The sequence below is a fragment of the Haemorhous mexicanus genome, chromosome 1, assembly GCF_027477595.1.
Source record: "Haemorhous mexicanus isolate bHaeMex1 chromosome 1, bHaeMex1.pri, whole genome shotgun sequence".
Lineage (NCBI taxonomy): Eukaryota > Metazoa > Chordata > Aves > Passeriformes > Fringillidae > Haemorhous > Haemorhous mexicanus.
In genome coordinates, this window is record NC_082341.1 from 44,997,512 (window position 1) to 45,014,551 (window position 17,040).

Sequence of the window (17,040 nt, forward strand, 5' to 3'; positions counted from 1 at the left end):
AAAACAATGCAGAGGATGAGTACTCAGATATTCTGAGTACTGAGATCTTCTGAGTACAGTCTGTTCTTCTAACATCCAGCAAGAAAAATGCACAGACAAAATGCATGCAAAAGACCCTCAATAGGAACTGCATGTTAGATTGCTTAATTTGGGTCCTTTTCTCTTTACCATACTAAAAAGCTCTGTAAGAGAGAGCTGCCTTGTAAAGTTCAGAAGCTGAGAGATGGACACAGAGAAATTCATAAATAATAAACTTCTCAAGTGCTGAATTTTCTTCCCTTTGTGCTCAACACAGGGCAACTCATGCACCATCTCAGCTGCTTTAACTCAAAAAATGCTACATACTTTGATGACAGAAAGGAAAGGATGATGTACAGGGAATTGTCTAAACATTTGTTGTTCTGCTTAGCAACAACACTAAAAAACCATGGCTAAAAAACCTGTAACACATGAGATACAGAGACATATTTGTTACCTATTATAAATAGTTTGCATTCTTCAACTCCTTATGTACTTTTGGTCTGCCATTAAGTCAGACTTGCATCTTCCTGGCAGATATCTCCCTTTTGCATTTTGTACAACACAGAGCATATCAGAACTCCACAGAGCAGCTTGTGATTTATACTTAACCAGTATTTAAACTGGCTAAGTGACTTTTAGAGAGAAAATAAATTACACATTCAAAACAAGACACACACATACTCTTATGACAACAAAAAGAAAGAAAACACATGCTTTTCTTCATGCTATGTGCTGTATCACCGTAACATAATAAGCAGTACTTATGTTCAAAGACTTTAATCTCATTATTAATATCTCTTTACTCTGTGTACATTACATCTTCTCTTGTGTCTCATCACCATCATTCAAAATCTTTCCATGTACAGCTCTACACTATATACCAACACAAAAATAATCCAGCAAGGATCCTGCCTAAATGTCAGTGATAAGGAAAACAGAAAACAAATACTTAAATGGCAAAACAAATGCGCTTCCAAACCTGAGTTCTGGCTAGACCCTCAAGTCCTCCTTTTCAAGGAAAGCACTTGTATTTGCTCTCATATGAACACATTTTTTGTTCTTATTCCAAATGCTTCAAACTGGTTTTTAATACATTCAAGTTAACAAATATCTTGTCCAGGGGGAAAAAAAACTTAAAATCTGTTTGTTGAGTGGGAAAACAATTTGTCAGAATTTCTTTTTCCATGTATTCCACTGCACCATATGTGGGGGCTGGGACAGAGCCTAAGAACATCTGCCATGTTGTTGTAAAAACCCCTAATAATAGCACAGCTGGTGTCCTCAGCCTAATGATCTCAGCACAGACTCATGTGGCCACTCCTGACTCTGGCCCCCAATTCAGGAAAAGCATAGAAACCCTCAAGGGTTGGACACGTTCATTCATTCATTCTTAACTCAATTTGCATTTCACTAAAGAACCAACACAGAAAGCAAGTTGAAATCCTTACCTTTTGAGCAGTTCAACAGTCACTGTTTCCATAGGATTTCCCCACACTCCTTTAATTTAACTCCAGTTTAGCAGTATTCCATAAAATGAAGCTCCTCAACAAAATAACTGCAAATCTCAGGGATCCAGGGTTAGAAACCTAAAATGCTTAACAGCATTTAACTATACTACAGAGGTCATTTTTGCCTTTTTTTCTTCCACTAAACTCATGGACTGTCTTCATTCCTGTCCATTAGTTAACTTATAAATGAGTGCTTCCACCAGCTTGCTTTTAAACGTGTTCAAAGGTGCTGGTTTATCGATAAGAAAATCCATATTCCAAAGAAGGAAAAAAAGAAGACAGAAGAGCACAGAACTCAGAATATGAAACTATTTTTAAGCTCACATAGAGTCAGCATTGGGCTCTAACTGGTATCTGTCACCCAGATGTTTTAGGAAAATGTCTATGATTTTGCATGCCCAAAGGATGCAACTCTGTGAAGGTGGGAATAAAGAAAGCAGTATTTTGGTGGGAGTGAGGTTTCTGAGACTTTCATTCCCTTCAGTCCACTCTGCCCCCTTTACTCTTTCATCTATAAATAAAATGTAGGTAGGTTCCAGCAGTCAATGGGCATGAGTTCAGTTTAACATAAGGTGTGCAGGTGGACCCGTGAAAGGCACATTTAGTCACTGGCAAAGCATGAAGAGGTGCCTACTTTAGCAAATTGCTGTACCCACAGTAACAACAGACAGAATACTGATATCCAAATTCCAAGAACAACCCATTTAATCCAACTACTCTAAAATGCCAACGTGACACTAATATCCTCATCAGAAAATGTTTTCTTTCCTGTTTTTCATGAGGGAGAGAGAGAGGAGAAAAATCCCAAAAGCAGAGAAGGGCAACATTTTGTAAATTCCCACACTGTCCAACAATATTTGCCTCTTAAAAGAAGAGACATTTAGCAGATAATCATTCTTAATTTGTACCACATCACTGAACAACAAAGGAAAAGAGAAAATACAGAGCAAGATACTTGTTAGTTTAATATAAAAGCACCACTGAGAAAGGGCAAAACACTAGATGAGCACAGCTACAATTTGGCTGTGACAAACATACTTACAGTCATACATCTGTTATATGCTTTACTCCTTCTACTACCCTCTGTCTGATCTGTAACTCCTCTTAGAGCTATAAGATAAAGACACATTCCAGGTGATATTTTTAAATCAAGACCATCACTGAGCCATTAAAGTACACATATGCTCCTACTTCTGACTTGACTATGAAAAAAGGTGTATTTTAAGGAACTAGGTGAATTGTCCCACCTTTTCAAACAAAGTCTAAACATCAGCAAAAACTACATCAGTGGAGAAACAAAAATCTGCAGCAGAAGAGTATCTATAGAAAGAAAAGATACAGCCTCAAACATCAGTTTGACCATAAATTCTATCAACTATATAACACAAGTACCAACAGAAGGCTGTATGTATGTGGTTATGCTGTAGACTTCTGACTACAAATAAGAAAAACCTGCTTCAATTTTACCCTATACTCCAACTGGGGAGCTCACTGTGCAATGGCAGCAACAGCTGTATCACAAGTGTTGACTGTGGTCATAGCAAATATCTGGGCTGGCACCCGTAATGAATTACACTGCTTTTTAAAAATAAATTTGACATCAGACACATTAAATAAATCTACTGTTGCTGTGCTGTCGCTTGTGTAACAGATACAGTAGCCACATATAAGACACATGATGTCCTTCAACTTGGCAGAAAGGGCCACTGTTCACAAAAAAAGCATAATCTCTCAGAGGCACAAACAATTTGCAGGACTAACAAAGTTCTCATGTGTAAGCCAGCCCATAACTGCTGGCTTGGAGCGACACATACCTACTGCAGTACCCAGATTTTACTTCCTCACTTGCTACAGGCCAAATTTGTTTCCCCTTTATTTCTAGTGCAACATGCGGTAGCTACAAGTCTGCTGTGACAGAAAGCAGGTAGAGACAAGGAGTCCTTATAAGTGGGTTAGTACTTCCACACTTCAAAGAGACTGACCCTGGCTATCTGCACTATTTCAGCCAATACAATCATAGCTGCATAAAGTTTCCTGGTGCTCAGGCTTCCTTTACTCACAAGATCAGGTTAGTGATTAGGAAAAGGCCAGGAATTATAACCTGCACACTTTCTAGCCCATCTGCATGCTATGTCCTTCCCCTCAGCAATTTGTAATTTTCCTATAAAACAGTTTTCTCTTCCAGAAAACAGTTTTTTCTTCTGAGTATTTCAACATGTGCCTTTATTAAGCAGCTGTCGTGACAGAACCTGTATTTTTCTATTCAGGAAGCTACAGGCTGCGGTGCAAGACAAATAAGTCTGTCATAGAACAAAGACAGAAACAATGCAAACATTGTATAACTGCAAAGTGCAGTCATTGGTAGACACAGCTACCATGATCTGTAATAATTCCTGCCTGGCCTGATTCCCATCTCTCTAGAAGTATGTCTGACAGTAATACTGCACACCGTCTGACCAAAATTGGGAGTGGATGGTGGAGCTGTTCTAACATGATAAATTCATCACAAAGCTCACAAATAACATCAGATTGCAGCACAGTTAAGAAGCTGCCTAGAGGCCTTCCAGGCCACAACTTAACTTGGTTAATGAGACAGACCCCTATTTTAAACAGCCTTAATATTCAGAATTACAGTTTGATTCATACCAGCTATCATTTTATATAAAGAGGTCATAGGCTCCAGTGAAAGTGACTTGGCTAAACTTAGCTCAGTGAGTAATAAGCCCTTGAAGCACACACCATGCAATAATTACCTATATCACTATGTCTGAATCTCATGCCAGTTGCTATCCCCATCTTCAATAAGTATCCAAAAAAGAGTTAACAGAAGTGGACAGCACACTCACATTACTGCAACTTTGTACTAACTCGAACATAGTCTGCATACAGGAAGCAAAATCCGGACAAAAGACCCAAGGCAGCATCACTGTTTTGAGCTGCATTTATCAGCCCTGAGCTGAGACAGGTTAAGAGACTAAATCTGCCCTCCTGTTTAGAACACCTCCCATCAAATTCCCCCATTTACAAACCCAGGCACAAATGTTAACTAATACAAAGATAGAGTTGCAAAGAAATATATTTTCTCCTTTCCTACCTTCTTCTCATTTAAGCTGCATGTGCTTTACCACAAAGTATTATACCCCAGAGCACAATAAAAAAGTGAAAGCATCAGTGCTTAAGTATTAGAAAAGCCTTTTGCAAGTGCAAAAGACAGTTATTTCATGCTCTCATTTGCTTTGTGGTCATTTGGAAGTACATAATACAAAAGCTCCAAATAGAGTAAAACAAACATACACTGGGCGCAGCTCACGTCAGCAGAGACCTCTTAACGTGAAGGTCATATTGTCAACACTACAAATGTGGAAGCAGCTGCTGACATTTTGACATGGTCCCTAAACTGCAGCATGCAAGATGTGTAGTTCAGAGACACATTGGAGGTGTCAGAGATTCCACACTCTGTCAGGGATTCCAGACTGTCTGTCAAGGATTCCACTCTTTTACGTCCACAGCTGAGATACTGTATATCCTATCTATACTCAGCCTGGTGGCCCTCCTGTATACAGTAAGAGTGATTTGGGCTTGTTTGTTTTGTTTTCAATTAAAAAGCAAGAAGCTCAGAGGTCAACATAGGCTTCCAAGCAAAATACTGGCCAATTTGGACCAAACATCATGTCTTGAACTGTAATATAACCTTCAAAATTCTACTCCCCCTCCCTCAAAACACATCCACCCACCCAATCACTGTATTCCTTTTTCCTTGTCCACGTTTTTCACTTCAGGCAGTATTAGAGGGATCTTCACACAAAAAGAAGCAAGTAACAATCTGTTTAACCCTTGTGACTCAAGTCTGGGTTTGGCATTACAGAGAGTAAGTGTCTAACTATGTTGGATCTACACTCACTTTGTTATCTCCTGCAATTATTTCTCAAAGAGCAAAGATAACCCTCAAGACACAAAAAGCAAGCAAGGAAGCAAGCAACCCCTTTAAAACCAATAATTCACATTTTTATGACCTGAACTTTACCAAAGGAATCATTCCAGAGTTAAAGGGCCATATTCTGCTTCTCATAATTGATAGGCATTTACATCTGTAAATATCCCAGTTTCCAACTTCTATTAAAACCTATTCTTCAAAACATTACTTAATCCATTTCTTCAGAAATGCTTTTGTTTAGCAGGCACTTCATGAAGATTTTGCTAGACACAACTTCTTCTGGCTACAACTTCTCGGTATCTTTTGTGCAAAAGTATTTAGAAAAGAAATTTATAAAATAGTTATTTGGGTTTGGGTTTTCTTTTAAGAACTAAGTCTTAAGTAAGAATTTATATGCATATTATGAGTTCAATTTAACCTTGTTTGCTCATGCTCAAAGTCTGCTACTTCCAAGAGCTTTATAAACCATTAATAGAATCCTGAAGAAAAAAAAGAAAAAAAAATTGATTGCCAATTTCTCTGCTGGAGCTCTCTTAAATGAGGAGGTATAGAAAACTCTGGAACACTTGACATACAAAACAAAGCCAGAGAAAAAGTATGGGAAAAAAAAAAAAAAAACAAAGAAAAATAGGGAGAAAAAGTAGATCAGCCAAAATGTAAGAATTCATAAAAGATACTTGCAAATGTCTTCAGTGCCCTTAAAGAAAAACCAGTGCCTTAACACTCTGAGATCCCAAACTCCTTTCACTTCTCTGGTGGTAATGGACTACAGCATAAAACAACTAAATGTCCAAAGCACTCCCTACCAAAATCTATTCTTCAGCTTCACATACACTCAGTTCCAAGCTTGCACACTGCTGGATTATAGGTTTTCCATCACAAAGCAAACAATGCTTTCCTTCCAGTTAGAAATCAGGGCAATCGGGAACCACTGGTTTCCACTCAGAAGAGAAATTAATTAATTATCTGTTGTAGGATTTAGATCACAGCCATAACAGCCGGAAGCCCTATTCCTACTCTCCCAATATCTGAAGTTCAAACTAAGTATTTTAGAATTGTTCAGTTTAAGGGTTCACTAAATAAATAAAAAAATTAAAAACATACACAAAAAACTTTTATTACCACAGTGTAACAACTGCTTTCTTACCTTTTCTAGGGAGAGGTCTGAGGAACAAAGAAGAGAAAACAGTATTACATCTGCTATAACAAGTCATCTTACAAACTGATCATTTTCCTGACTATGCAGCCCCTCCTATTTCCTCTTACTCACTTCTCCCGCTGCAACATTATATCATGTTTTATCTTCAAGTTATTCCTGCTGGTCATAGGATCAAAACAATAGGCTTGCTCCTAGGTGCATTTAGGAATTTCCTCTCAGCCTTCTTGACAAACTAATTAGTGCTAATTTAATAGATAAGAGAGATAGGACTGAGTATTCAATCCTTCCCAGGCAAATCTGATAACCAAGAGCACTAAAATGAAGTTGCTGGCTTTCTTTTATTAAAAAAAGAAAACAAACAAAAAAAACCCCTAAACAAAAACACCCCAACAAACCACAAAACAAAAGCTCCCACATAACTAACAAATCATTCCGTTTTGATGGCATTAACTCACATTCTTAAGGAGAGCTACATAATTAATTCTCATTTTTAAAGAGACCTCTATAACTTAATGCCCCCAGGTTCAAAATACAAGGTGTGGTATTATACACCTAAAGCAAACTAAACACTAATTGGCCTTGCCTGCACATTCCTGTGCCACCTTTGTGCCATCTCCACCATTCATCTAACTCCCTAAGAAAGACTAGCCAGCAATAAAACTCAAACTAAGGAAATCAAACCAAATTTTCAAGCCGTGTTTTTCAATTTGCCTCCCTGGCTTATTTCTCAGGGGTAAGAGTCAGTACGAAAAATGTGTGGACAAAGGGGTACAACACACAGCTGGTAGGACAGGGCAGGACTTCGTCCAGCAGAGATGGCAAACCGTGAGCCCAGCTAATCTGGTAACAGAGCCACAGCCTTCAGGCACCTCTACTAATATTAGTGTAGGCTGTCTTTAAAGCACACTGCCACCCTACTAATAGCACACTTACCCTGGAGCCATATATCCCTCTTGCTCCTTTTTCCTCACAAAGACACTGGTGCTTCTACCACCCCACATCAATGTGATCAAAAATGCAACCTGGCTGGAAAGGCTAAGCCAAGGGGATGGGGGAGTCAAACCACTCACAGGCACTGTGTTGGCTTCAGCTGTGTGGGTTTTCAAATGCTGGTGTTGCAATGCATTTTTCCAAGCTTCACTGCCACAAAAACAGCAATCCTTCGTGGGACTCAAACCATCAGTGCACTAAGTGGTGTGTGTGCTTAACCATGACACCACAGGGCTGAGGGACACCACTAGGTGAACACCCAGAGCCAGGATTTACTGATCTTACACAAGTATCAGTCAACCCAAAGTTAACAGCAAAGGCCTCCTGTGCAGTTACAGACAGATGAGGTTTGGTTGCCCAGATGAATCCCATAGCCATATGAAACTGATGCTGACAAGCTGACTGGCAACAGAAGAGCCAAGAAACATCTTTATTCTTCTTGTATTCATACCTATTAGAAGAGCAGCTCTGCTAGATTTACAAATTCAAGAAGTAATCCATTGTTAGTTGGTAGAAAGGAAGAAAGGTCAGCTTTAATCCCAAGATTTTTTAAAGGAAAAAATTAACTCTGATGAACAATAAGGAGTATTTAAAAGTACAGTTTTGTCCACCTGAATTGAAACCTCTGTCTAAAGACAAGTTGACAAGGCATGTGAATTTTTTTTAAGGGAGCATCAACTTTAACACATAAAATACATTTATTTCAGTTCTTACTGTAAATATTCACATAGATCAGATAATGCATTTCACAGTACTTTTTGATAAAAGCCCAAAAACATTGGTAGTTAAACTTCATAGTCATAGCTATATTTTGGGTTGGAAGGGATCTTAAAGGCAAGCTAGTCCAAACCACTGCAATGGGTGGGGATATCTTCCACTAGACCAGGTTGCTCAAAGCCCCATCCAACTGGGCCTTGATCACTTGCAGGAAAAGGGCATCCAGAGCTTATCTGTGTTTATCATTTAAGGTCCTATCATTATGATAAATTTCCTCTCATGAGGGCTATTCAACAACCACCTGGGAGCCAGAATAAGATACAAAATATGTCTCTAATAATGAAATAAGATCATAATAAAATCTTGCACACTGCATTTAAGAAATCCATTCTTGTATTCAGGATCTACATCCAACATGGCAGTGACATCTGTCTGCCTTTTCCACCAGGCCCCAGCAGCTCTTCATTAGTTAGGTAACTACTGTGAACTGTTAATTCTATGTTTATTGTCTTCAAATTAAACTTGATTATGATTTTCCCATTTACATAACAACATTTCTAGATTTAATACATTAAAAAATAAATACAGATAATTTTATGGAATGAGTAAAGACAGTAATACCCCCATGAACAAAAAAAAAAATCTATATTATTGTCCTTTTTTCAAAGTCAAAAATCATATTTCCCTCCTCTTCTTCCTGCTATTCAGTATAACAGTACAGAGGGATATCAATGAGAAAACCTTCCAATTTTCTTCCTTTATGTCAACATACAGCAGATGTCCTCTGAAAGCTGATAATAAATAGTACAAAATGGGTGCAGTGTTTACTTTTGGAGGGCGGATGTTAGTAAGTCAGGCTCAAGAAACTGAGACTGCCTTACCTTGAACATTGATCAGTGAGCAAAAATAACTGAGATAACTGTGTGTCTTGGAAGTACTCTGTTCCCAGCCTGTGGAATCCCAGGCTCCCATTCTGAACACTGATCTTTTTCATAGCAATATCCCATTATCAGCTTAACAGTCCACCTATCTTACTAAAATAACTACTGCAAAAGTAGCACCATCTTATTCTGCACAACCCATCTGCCAGACATGTGTTTAACTTCCGTAAAATGCACTCAAATTACTTGAGCAAGTTGTACACTCCTCAAGGAAAGTATTCTGGGCCACCTGGAATTTTTCTTTTGCAAAAGAATTAGTAATGCACACTATCAACCTTAGTAATGTAGGGAAAAAAAAGTGCAGGTGCAGCACACGTCTACTGAGGTTGCTGCTTGTTTCACATACCCTGTCAGGCCCTAAATAGCTACAGAATGTGCCAATCCACTGATCCCAAGAGACTGATAGCCTTTAAACAGAGATTCACAAGAACTGGATTTAATTCTAGTACTGGCATGAATTCCTGAATTACCTCAAATATTTTGATCTTGCTGCCCCCTTCATCCATTGCACAGTAAGAGAAAATTGGTTTTCGTGATTCATGAATGCTGAAACAAACTTGGTTCATTAGAAGTTCACATTGAATATTTTGCAGCTTTTGCAAGGGCACAGCATTTAGGAAAGTTGCATTTGCCTGAGGTACAACAGTTACTAAACAAAACCTTATTTAATAGATAAAAGCAGTACAAGTGAATGTCATGGAGAAATCAATGATCTCTACAGAAAAAAAAAAATTATAGAAAAACATATATCCAGTAATTTGACAGTACATACATCTCTGAATTTGGGACAAAGGACTCAGCCAGATAAATGCAATATTTAACTTTTTCAGCCTCTTCATTATAATGGCTTTTGATGTTTTGCAAAATCAGTTTTTGAGAAAACCACTAGAAGGTAAAATTCTCATGTGCTAATACAAGAGTAATTAAAGGTTACAAACATTTCAGACAATCAGAAAAAGCATTTTCAGTTAAGACTGCCTTATATTGGAAATATGTGGCTCTCAGGTCTGTCACAACTCACTGGGTCAAGCCATAACATGCTTATCTACCACTTGATAACATGGCATCACCCTCAGGAAATACAGGCATAAAGGACTGATCTTATTAGGCCTTTCACATATGCAGGTTTGCAGAATTCATTACAGGACCAAAAGCTCCAAGAAGGCAATATTTTTGGTTAATCCTGGTCTCCACCCCCTCCACAAATACCTGGATGTGATTATTACTGCAGTATTACCTGAACACAACAGAAGCCCCCAATTTCTTTCGACAGTACTGCCATTTGTGACTATAGCAGAAGATCTACCACAAAATCACATGTTAAAAGAAAGATTGATTTCCACCTTATCACTTTACATCAATAGTGCTTAATGCCTCCCCAGAAACAGCTATTATGAGCAGACAGCTGCAGAGAAAAAAAATTCCATTTAAAACAAGTTTAAAGGACAGTCTCAGGATTTTGACATTGTTCCAATGCCTCCCAATTCTGCTAATTTTATAGGTTTCACTGTAGCAATAGGTTTGCACAGATTTGAACTGCAAGGTTTCTGCTTACTGCAGAGGAGTGTCTGCTGCTCCCCTAAAAGTATGCAACTGTGCAGTATCTGATAGTGAAATTAGGCGTTCTGGGACAGACAATGTTGCTAGCAACACAAGCTCCACTTACATCTACATTAAAGAGGACAGTAAAAGTCTTCATTTCCCATAGCAGACATTGATGAGATTAAAAAAAAATACCCCTCTCTTGAAACAAAACTGTACTTCAGTCCCCCTAGGACACCAAATTGTGGCTGCTGTCAGACCATGATTCATACAGGGTCCTGATTTGCTTGAAATTTGATTTCAATATGATATTAAGAGCAGCTGCCTTTAAAAAGATGAAATTTAGAATTTATGTGAACATACAATGCAAAAATGCACTGATTGATTCCAATTTCAAGTAGTCAACTAAGCTCTTTGAAGAGGCACATGTAACTAATTCAATATATCCATAGTTTTCATTCTTCCTCTCTAGGCTGTAAAAGTTTCCACTGTATGAACATTTTCCTAACCATTAGTTTCTATTAAAAGATGGAACAAGTCAACTCAGCATTAAACTTCATTGAAAACTAATGATGAGCAGTTTTTCTGTGTTTTGTTTGAAGCGTGGAATTATTAAATAGCAGAGCAGAGGGTTCACACATTTTTTCCTTTAACTGGGAAACCAGATGAGAGGTGATCCCTCCCCTCTAGTAGGCACTGGTGAAGCCACACCTGGGGTACTGTGTCCAGTTCTGGGTTCTCCAGAACAAGAAAAAGATGAACATACTGGAGAGAGGACAGTGAGTGGCCTCTAAGACAAAGAAAGAAGACCAGGGCATTTCTTCTATGAGAAGAGGCTGAAAGAGCTGTGACTGACAGCTGGAATAAGAAGGTTCAGGGAGATTTCATCAATGGGTATAAATACCTGCAAGGAGGGAAGACAGGCTCTTTGTTTAAGTGGTTACTAGACAGGACAGGAGTGATGGGCACAGAATGAAACACAAGCAGCTCCCTCTGAACATCCAGGAACATTTTTCCTTTTGGGAATGACCAGGCACAGACTGAGATTGCCCAGGGAGGCAATGGAATCTCCAGCCTTGGAGATATTCAGATGCTGTCACAACACAGACCTGTGCCAAGTGCTCTAGGATGACCCTGCTTGAGCAAGTAGGTTGGACCTGATGACCTCCAGAAATCCCTTCCAATCTTAACCACGCTATGATCCACCAAAGAAGCAACCTTCTACAGAGCTCAATATTTCTCTCTTCTATTCATACAGGTGCTTGGAACCAAGAACATGACATAAGCACAAAAATATGCAGCAAGTTATTGTCAGCTTCAGCATCTCATCGACCAACGCACAACTAGTCTTGGCTATATCAAAGCTTGGAGTGTAGAAGTTTCAAAATCAGCTCATATTCACTAAAGACTACTCTCTCCAGACACCAAAGTCCCAGCCACTTACTACTATTGCTTCTTTTGCTCCCTGCTAACAGCTGCTCAGCTGCCCAGGACAGACAGTCTGAAAATTAACCTCAAAACCAGCTCTTGCCTGCATCAAGGACTTGATCCCAAGCACCATAATATAGAAGGGGATAGAGGAGGGAATCCACAGCCATGGGAAAATTTGCCCTGCTGGGCAGCATCATGGTCTAATGTCAAAACAGGCCAAAGTGAAACTTTGCAAGGGCTTTTAAACCAAGCTCTTCCCACATTTCCTTCCTTCTTTCTAATACTCTGCTATAGCATTCTGAACTTTTGCTATAAACTCAAGCAAAACTAACAGAGCTCTATCATATTAATCTATCAGCAGCATTACCAAAAAATCCCCAAATATGCACACAATAAAATATGACAGTTATAGAGCATCAGTCTCATTTGGGTTTTCAGCATCTAATGGACAGCAAGGTTAGAAAATCCTGTCCAGAGAAACTGCAAGGTAAGGCAAAGAACCAGCTTCAGTACGGCCACTCACTGATTTAACTAAAGTAAATCTGCCAACATAATTGAATCTAAGAATTATCTCTCAGCTAATCTGTTTGTACTATCAATAAGCCTCTTAGCTGGTTGACCATAAGCAGGATGACTATATGGCATGACTTTTTGCACCCTAATCAATAGGTTCCAATAAAAACAGAAGTATTGATGATTCAAAGTTCAACTAGAGGACAGTTTTAGACAAAGAAGAGTATCAGTGAACTCCCGAAATTTACTTAGGAAACATCATGCTATGCACTACAAAGTAAAATAAAAGTGCTTGTAAACTCACAGCTATCTCAGTCAAACCACAGAGTAAGCAGGAAGACTTTGAATCAGACACCAACTAGTATCTTGGAAAGCCTATGTTAACAGGAAGTTCATTCTCAAGATTTTTATCTCTCCAAGTAGCACTGATCCCACAACTGAATACACAAAATTGAGGCCTCCATACAGGTGCAACATTCCAAGGTGTCAGTGGCATTGCCTGTGGAGTTTTAATGATACATACCTTCACAGCATAGGCACTGCAGACCCCACAGCAGTTTTACAATTCTAGTCTTACACAGCTTCATACAGTAACTGAGCTGCCTACAACTGACATGCCATTGCTGTCATTTAGTGACTAGGAAGTAGTTCTCTTACTATGTTTTTGTGAGAACTCTAAAAGCCACTTGGTGTGCAGTCACTACCAGAAGCTGTTCCTTTTCACAGTCTTTCTGAATAACAGAAGTGACAATCTCACTCCCAGCAGAATCAAGGAACAACATGAGCATCCTAGGGGATGATGCCAGTATGCCTTTGGTCATTTTACATGCAATTTAAGCATATTTATTCTTAAATGCTGATATTGGTGGCAACACTAAGCTTCTTACAGAGGCAGAAGGGCCAAGTACATCTGGAAAAAAGGAATAGTTCAAAAAGGAAAACAGAACTAGTTGTAAAAGCCTACCTATCAATAACATTTTTCTGACCAACAGGAAAAAGCACAGCTACTGTGTCCATACTGTGGTTATCATGACTCCCAATAGCACAGACTAGCTCTACCGGTTTGGCTGTTCTTGCATTAATATGGAAGTGTTGGGAAATAAGCAGTGTGTGAAGTCAAATGACAGTAAAACAGGGTTATTCAAAAACACACCAATTAAGTACTAAGCCTAATACTGGAGACTTATTAGAGCTTTTCCTCATTTTTACTGAGGGAAAGCCATACGGTTCTAAATTTTAAACAAAGAATACACAATTCTCTGCAAATTAACAAGAAACCACCAACCTTGATTTGAGTATCACTTGAAACATACAACACCTAGACAACCCAAAACAAATTATGTCCTACAAACGCTATTTCTGGTCCTGGCAGAAGGAGCACTTGAACCAACCCCAATCCTGGAAATCAACAAAACTTAAAGATTTAGGGAAGAAATGTATTTCAAACAAATGTAACTCATACACTGCCTTTGTGCTTAATTATCTCTTCTCTCCCAAGGAAAATTTTAGATAACATAGGAAACTGTTTTGAAGAAAAATGTGTACAGCTTTTAGAAAGGGCATCAGGTTTGGTTTTAGCCTCTTGCCTTTCAGTATTGCAGATGCTGCCTCAACAGCACCCATTCTGAGAATCCTTTCTACAGAACTATTTTAAAAAAAAAAAAAGTATCTTGCATTCAGTTTACAGTCTATCACAGCAGACACAGTGAGAAGTTTTAGCATTTCTCCTTTTCAGTATTATAGCAAGAAGAGTAAGAAACAATAATATCAATCAAGTACGCATTTAAAACAAAATTATTTAACCTGCACTAATTTCTGCAATACTAATCTCATTATTCTATCCCAAAGCTGATTGGCTAGAGTATAAAAAAAATCCTCAGAGCACACTGAAAGATTAGGATCGAATTACTTCTACAAAAGCAGCTGGTAATCTGTTACAGGAGACAGAATGGGTGAAGCAGCAAGGAGCTCAGGCGTGAACTGCAGCAGAGAGGAACAACAGAAGTTCCCACCAGTTCCAAGCAAATCCTTCCAATCTGATCTTGCTCTCCGGTCCGTGCAAGTTCACTTACTCCCAACCAGCTCTCACCTGTGTTCCACAAACTGTCAGAGTGCCAAGTTAACAAGCATTAACATCCATGGCAAAACTTGCGTATCACATCCTGGTCCTGCCTCATTAGTCAGGACTCTGGATTAAACTAGTCAGACGCTCAGAGGCTGCTGCAGCAGTTGGATGTTTCACTGGGATTTTAAGCACCCACATATCAAACATGGGGCACCACATATATAAATGCATGTGCCTTATCACATTAATGCTTCCCTGGCATATTGTTGTGCTGCCCAGTGCTATAGAACAGGCACCAAGTTGCAGTATGATTTTTTTATTCATAACTGAACAAAAGATGAAGAGATGATTTTTGTCTGGTATGGGATTTTTTTTTTGCACTAGAGCCAGAGATTCTACTTCTTCCCACTACTGTCATCCATCATTCAGTTCAATCCACTGGCAAGTGGGAGTGCATTCATGCAACTGACAGAGACTTTTGTTTTAATTCAACAGAAATTTACATTCTATCTGTTCATACAGCTGTCTGGTCTTCACTCAGTAGTTCACATTAAAAGCTGAAAACTCTTGCCTTCCCCTAGGATTTTTAGCATCCTGGTTTTCCTCGCTTGCCATGATGCTCATTGAAAAACAGTGAAGTAAGCTTAATGGCTCAGTATAATGTTCTTATTGTCATCACAGGTTGCTCTGACTCAGTCAAAACAGGTTACAGTGCCTCAGAGAAGGCACGGTTTTGTGAATAAAGTCCCTGGGCTTGGAGACAACACTCCCTCCTCCAGACTTCTTCTGGTAACTCCCAAAGAGTCCTACTAGGACAAACACGTTTAAACCTGGAGTAATTCCAGCACAGGTAGAAGCCAGGGCATTACAAACAGTATATGCAACTGGTGTACACAGAGCAGTAAAACAAGCACATATGGCAAACTGGTCATCATAACGGCTGTTTGGTTTTGTTTTAACTTTTTGTTGTTGTTTGCTTTTTTCTTTTCTTTTTTTTTTTTCTGCTGCTTTCCTGATTGCAAAAACCATTACACCCACGACTTAATCTCAGCGGACTGAAAGGTTCAAATAAGGTTACAGATTGCAAGGCAGAAAAAAGTGTCCGCACGGAGATTTCTCCTTAAGTCAGAGAGAGGAAGAACATGAACTCCGTCTCCCACTCTTTAACAGATGTTCCATTTCTTCGGAAATTTCCTAACTGTTCCTTAATTTTACCTGAAAAAAACCTCCCCTAGAGATGAAGTTTCAAAATCGTCAGATGCAAACCAAAAGAAGCACCAAGATCTCAAACTTGCTAAAAAAATATAATGGAATATTTTAGTCATTTTAAACAGTGGAATGCTGCCAAAAGATATCCATAATCCCCAACGCTGAAGAAACCGAGTCAGTATTTGCAGGTCCCCCTGCGATGGCTAGAAAGCCACTTTTGCATGCAGGGGCCCTTGTATCTGAGAACAGCAGCAGTTTAGCTGTAAGTAATGCAGAGGCACAATTCTGCGAGCGATTCTTGACCTTCGGTACGCAATTCAACTCATGTGCTTCTTTCCTTTCAGGGCGCGGAAGGGACAAAAGAGCACAGGCAGCAGAGCCAGGCGCAGAGCCCGCCCCCGAGCCAGCCGGCTGTGAAGGTCGAGGGACCCGAGAAGAAGGAAGAGCGGCTGCACCTTGCTCACCCCCGTTCCGCAGCTCGGCGAGCGCTGCAGGCCTCGCCCGCGCACCGCAGCCCCCGCAGGCGCCCCCCGCACCCGCTCGCTCCTCTGGGAGCGAGCGGGGCCAGAGGCGGCCGCGCCGGTGCCGCCGTGCATCCCCGCCCGCCCCGCACCGTCCCCCCGCGCCCCCCGCCGCACTCACCCCGCTCCGGGCCCCCCGGGCGGCGGGGCGCGGGCGGCGGCGCCCCCGCGGGCCGGGGGAGCCTCGCTGCCGGCGGCGGCCACCTCCGGGCTGCTTCCCCCCTCACGGCTCGCCCCCGGCCCGCACCGCTGAGAGGCCGCGGCGTGCGGGGCGGGCAGAGCGCAGGGGCTGCAGTGGCCGGCTGGCTGCTGCTGCTTCTCCCTCCTCCTGCCGGCGCCTCATGTGCCCTCCTCCTCCCGGGTCTCTGCTGCCAGGCCGCCGCCGCTCCAGCTCCCCGCTCTCCAGCGGCGCACGGGGACCGCTGCGAACCCCTCCGGCCGGGCGGCAGCGCACGTGAGGCGGCTGCCGGGCGCTCTCCGCCGCCGCTG

The 17,040-nt window shown here is 40.6% G+C and overlaps 1 protein-coding gene across 1 annotated transcript in view; it reads right to left on the reverse strand.

The window, feature by feature from the left end:
- TRAK1 (trafficking kinesin protein 1) overlaps window positions 1-16,880 on the reverse strand; it is a 126,710-nt gene extending 109,830 nt beyond the window's left edge. The window contains exon 1 of the mRNA XM_059848064.1: window positions 16,673-16,880. The gene's annotated coding sequence lies outside the window, so the exon portion shown is untranslated. The remainder of the gene's footprint in view (window positions 1-16,672) is intronic.
- Window positions 16,881-17,040: the final 160 nt, after the last annotated feature.